The sequence below is a fragment of the Myotis lucifugus genome, unplaced genomic scaffold (assembly GCF_000147115.1).
Source record: "Myotis lucifugus unplaced genomic scaffold, Myoluc2.0 scaffold_1054, whole genome shotgun sequence".
NCBI lineage: Eukaryota > Metazoa > Chordata > Mammalia > Chiroptera > Vespertilionidae > Myotis > Myotis lucifugus.
The window spans coordinates 68521-74481 of NW_005872102.1; positions in this window are offsets into that span (position 1 = coordinate 68521).

Here is a 5961-nt window from a genome sequence, read left to right on the forward strand (position 1 = left end):
GAAACAGCCATCCCTGAATGTCTGGACACCTTTCCTCCACAAGTCCACACAGAAGAAATGTACGGGGCCATTAGTGATCCCAGTAGAACAGGAAGCTCACCAGAAATGGGAAGCTCACCATCCCACATGTCCCCACTGCTCTTCCCCCTCACCACCTCCTCCTGGGCTGAGGCACCTCCTTCAGGAGCAGTTTGACACAAAACTGCCCCATGTCCCTTGCAATTCGGCCTGTTCTGCCCAAGGTTCAAGCAAGAGTCTCATAGTTGATTTCTGAGACACTATTTTCCTCTCTGATATAAAGCACAAGAGCGAAGAGAGGACTTTTCTTCCTCTCGTTGATGCTGGGAGCTTACCCGGACATCACTGAGATGCTCAATTCAATACTGGATCCACCTACCTGTGCACTTGTTATTTTGTGAGAAAGACAAATCCCTACTGTTAGCTTCATCACTATTCTGCTGCCTATAATTCTCACCTTGCACACTGAATGAGATCCTTAACACTCCTGAGGGTGGACAAGGTTGTAGCATTGCATGGTATTGCAAAAAACAACAACAACAACAACAAAAACGCAAACAAAAACAAAAAACTATGGGAGCAGAGAGCAGGACAGGGGAAAGATGGGAGGTGCCTGAAAGAACACCAGACTTCCACCGACTCCAGAGGGAGACGTTGGGACACAGGGCATGGCACAGCTCTAAGCTGGGCTGGGAGGGTGTGATGCCAATCAGGATCTCAAAGTGTGACCACAGAGAAGGGGTGAGGGAGAGACACGACTGCCAAAGAAGCTAAGGTCAGATCATAGAGGGCCTGGACGGACACGCTAAGGATTAGGGACTCATTTCTAAAGGCCATAGGAGACCACTGTTAGTTTTCATAAGAGACATGATCATATTTACATTTTCAAAAGATCCTTCGTGCTGCCGGCAGAGAATGCTTAGGGACCCGGCGATACTAGAGGTTGACAGCTCACAGAGAACACATGGTATCAGGAGGCCCTGAAGTCAATGTGGCTTAGTACTCTGGGTGCTAAGCTGGATGGCTTCACACTAGAATCATTGTATGAGGAATGTCAAGGTTGAAATCTATCCCACTCATGCGACTTGACAGGTTGTGTCTAGAAGTTATAATAAAGTAGCACAATATGCCGTATCTTTTCTCAGACCAAGACACTCTCAGAGTAAAGTGGAGAACTTACCTAAACCAAGATTTACTAAAGTGCTAAGGAAACGGGTGGGGACTCAGCTTCAAGACAGAACAGCAGGTGAGTGGCACAGACTGAGACGCACACACAGAGAGAAAGCAAGAGAGATGCTGAGAGGAAGGAAGGGACCTCAAGAACGAGAGCACAAGACAAGTGACAGGACCTGACACCCCATCAGCTGGGCTGTCCTATTTGTTGTTCAGAAGCCAGTTACTGAGCACTCAGCGGATACACAAGGATGTTCCCACCAGGAGGCTGGACTCCCTCGAAGCCACTGTCAAGGCCCCTAACGCTTGCACCCACATGAGGCACTTGTCCGAGGCTAAGTTTAACAAGAGACTACGGTGAGGTTTTAGGCCAGTGAGTGACCATATCTGAATTTCCTGACATTTCCAACCCTTAAAGGTACAGACTTGAAAATGAGGCCCACATGAGCAGTGACTTCCCTGAGATCACAGGCTGGGCCCAGGGCGCTTTTGTCTAGTGTTCCATGCTGTGTCCCACTCATTCTTGTCATCTTCCACCTCTATGTTTGCATACCAGATTCATGGGACAGCAGCCCACAGCTGTTAGGGGCCTTGTCCCATCTGCACCTGATGACGTCCTATGGAAATGGTGTCTAGCATCATCCTCAATGGGCAGCTTGGGAGCCTGGGGGAGGCCCTGTGAGGCACAGAGGCTTCCCCCAGTGCACACAACACCTAAGAAAAAGGAGGTGTGAACTGGGCTTTCTCCCCCAAACTGGGGGCCTCATTCTTCCCAGGGAGCTTGGGGGAAGGGCTGTGTTGGATGCTTGTATACAGGTATGGAGATAACATGGGCCCGGAAGGTGAGAGGTCAGGAGCCCAGAGGGCCTCTGGGTGGCTCTGATTGGAGGAAGGGGCACAGGTCATGGAACCTTGAAGGGGTGACCTCACTTCCCTGGGGACAGATCCCCAACAGAAATGGGAACCGTGGTAACCAGGTACCCACATTCTAGAGACAACTGCCTTTCCAGGTCACTTGAGTGGAGAAAGTCAGACCACCAGGATGTCTTTCTGTTGCTTCCCGTTCTTCCTGCGCTCTGGGCAGAAGAAAGCCCAGAGTGAGAGATGTTTCTCTTGCTGCAGAAACAGGCGCAAGCGCCACCACCGATACCCCTCGCCCTCTGGCACGAGGCATACACAGGTAACCGAGGGCAGGCCCTTTCAGGTCACACTTGGGCGCCAACTGGGGGTCACACCTGGGGAGCCCCACACCTCTTACCCCTCATCCCGTTGTTGTGTGTGTGTGTGTGTGTGTGTCCCCGGAATGGTGAGGGGAAAGCGGGGGATGAGGGATGCTCATCCGGGCTCAGGAGCAGGTTGGTAAGTGTCAGAAGCCTGGAGGGTGTAGGAGGGTGTGTCATGTTCACTGCCCAGGTCATGGCTCACAGGAAGGGAAGCTTAGTGCGGGGGTCAGAGCTCAGCTACACACTTGTTAATCGCAGGGGTGCTCAAGCGGTCATCAACTTCACTGGAGGTCTTTGCAGATGGCCCTCTCTGCCTGATCTGGGGAGCAGAGTGGGTGGTGGGCATCTTTCCCATTGGTAATGCCCGGGCCCCTGATGCCTCCTGGCACGGTAGCGGGCTGTGTCTTTGCAGAGCTCCAACAAGGGCAGGGTAGAGGAGCTGGCGGACAGGTTCACTTATGCCCTCAACCGGTACAAAGGACAAGTGCGTCAGGACAGGGAAACCGTCCAGTGCCAAACTGAGGTGAGAGCTGGCCCACACCCAGGACCCTGAGGTGACTGGGGTGGGACCAGAAGTCAGACTCAAATCTGGGGCCTCAAATTTCTCACAGGCCCACTCCCAAAGTGATCTGTACCTTCAATCCTCCCGACCAGGTCCGTGGTAGGGGAGAAAAGCAGTCTTTCTTCCTGTGCTTGTTGGGATCAGAGGGAAAGCATTTGCTGCTGTCTTTGCCTCATGATCCTTTCAATTGATGAACTCCCTGCCCCAAGTATCCTGTGGACCAGCCCCAGCCCGACTGTACTGGTAGACCTTCTCCAAGTCTTACACATCATCCCACTTGATAATGCTGTGTACTTAAAAAAAGAGAGAGAGTGGGGGGTAAGCAGGGGGGGGCAGTTAGGGGTGTAGGAAGGGATTAAGGTCTTGAATACTTTTCTCTGCAACCTATCACCTCACAGAGGATGACAAACCATTGCAGCGCGGCCAGGTCAGGAGCTGTGGCCTTACCCAACTCCATATCATCCCAACGAAGGACAGAGTTTTCATCAGTGATTCAGGCTTTCACTGTGGCTACACCTTGACACAAATCAATTCTTCCTAGCTCACCAGGGCTGCCAGGAACATCCTCCCCGTGTCCTCATAGACTAGGTCTGCCATGACACAGGACCACAGATTGGGTGGAAGGTTCCTGATGCTTCCTGGCTCAGTACCCACTCTGTCTTTGCAGAGCTCCAAGGAGGACATCATTGAGGTGCTGGCCCATGGACCCGACTACACCACTACGGGGTCAGGGTGCAGGTGCACCAGGCTGACGACACAGACCAGTGCCTGTCTGAGGTGAGAGCTGGCCTTGAGGGTCTCTACACCCACAACCCCAACACAACCTGGCAGTGCCCAGAACCCACACTCACATCTGGGGACTCCCCGGGCACCCTCCCAGGACTCTCTCTAGTGTCCCACAGCCCCAAGAGAAAGAAATGCTGACCCCCACGACCCCCTCCATGGGACGGTAGAGAGACGCTCCTCACATATTTGTAGAAATATCAGAGAGAGAAACGTTGTTTGACTTCACAGTGGACCATGAGCACTTGGGCATTTCGCTGTTTGTGTTGCTAAAAACTACACTTGCCACGTATCCTCTGGAGCACTCAGCTCCACTGTCCTTGCAGACATGGTCTAATCGGGGAGGTCGTTTGACCAGCGATGCACCCTTTCAGTGTTGTTGGACATGGGCCTAATGCAGTTCATCTGCCATGTCAGCAGTGCTGCCCGGAACACTGATGTGTGTCGGAATGGACTGTTAGGTTGCTTGCTTGGGCTGCCATAACCTAGGACCACACTGGGTGGTGTTAACAGCAGACATTCATTTTCTCACAATTCCGGAGGCTAGAAGTGAGAGATGGTGCTGTCAGCGGGGCTGGTATCTCCTGAGGGGGTCGCTCCTCAGCTTGTAGATGGCTGTCTTCTCTCTGTGTGTCACATGGACTCCCCTCTGCACTGCCACATGTCCTCCCCTCCTCTTCTAAGGACACTGGTCAGATTAGATGAAGACCCACATCACTGAATTCACGTCACCTGAATGACTTGCTTGAAGACTAAAACTCAAATGCAGACACATCATAAAGTTCTAGGGCTTGCAAAGTCATGGGATTAGGGGTACACAGTTCAGACCACAGTACATGTAATGTCCCCAGCTAGAGATGGACGCCCACTGCTGGTGGAAGGACGAGCACATGTAAAATTTTAAGGGCTGCAGGCAGATTCCAAACCCAAAGGGCTGTGGCAGGGACCTTGCCAACAGCAGTTTGTGATGATGGCTGCCGCCTTGCTCCCAGCCTGGCCCGGGAAATCTCACTCATTGAAATTTTCACGTGGCCGACGTCAAGTTGTCCAACTCAAACACAGTGTTCCTTCCCTGGCCATGGCCTCATGGGGACACTGAGGCACCTGTCACTTTTCACCCACCACATGGATTAGCTCCTCCTCCCCGAGTCCTCTGGTCTGATTCCTGCCCCGTGATCGCCTTTCTCCCATCTGCAGTCTCCAGGCATTTGCCACCTTGCGGAACCTGTGATCTCCATAATGAGGGTCTTAAAATGCCCTTGAATGTAAAAGGATAAAACATAACTTTCTCTTTTGAAGTCAAAGGCTTTCATAGGCCATGTCTACCCTGTACACTGTTCCCACGCTGGGGAGGGGAAATGTTCCCACACCCTTTCCACCCATGTCAGCATCAGGTAAGTCTCAGGTACCTGAGAGGGAATGTCATGCAGGACAGTACCCAGTTCTGACCTGCATGCCCTTGAGCAGACATCTGATATTTCCTAAGCAAGCCTCTGTGTTCTCATCTGTATAACGAGGACGTTTCTTGAGGACTAACAGGGCCCGGGCTCTGCATTTGGACTATTACTACTAGGAGGTTTGTTGATCCTCAGCTGTTGGGAAGGGGGGAAGAAAAAAACATGCCGAGAAGGTGGCAATTGTATGAACATGCACGGAAATTCAGTGGCACTTTGAAGACCTAGAACCTCGTCCGGCCGGGGCACTCCTGTCCCGCCTCTTGCACACGTGCCAGTGGGGCTGGGACCTCCCGAGTGAGCTCCAAACCTCCATCCTTGTGGGATTCACGGTCATGCCGCTGACATGGATGTCCTTCCTTCTCCCACCCAGTGTGCAGCTGAGCGAACTGGTAACCTGCATGAGTCCTGCAGGATGCAGGCCCTCCAGGAAGGCACCTCGGAGAAGGTGGCCATGGCCATGGGACCAGCTTTCCCGGGGGGAATCGTCCCCCACGTCTCCACGCTGGCCTTCTCCAGAGCCCAACGCTTCCTGGACGAGCTTCTAACTAGGTGAGCACACACTCGTGACTCTGCCCACTGCTAGCTGTGAGGCTTGAAACGTCACCACATCTTCCCGAGTCTCAGGATGCTCCTCTGAAAAGTGGGCTGCTGGGGGGTCAACCTCATAGCACTGCTGTGGGGTCAAGCCATGGCAGGTCTCACCTGCTCCCTGGCTCTGCAGACAGGGTAGCTGGACGTGCGGCGG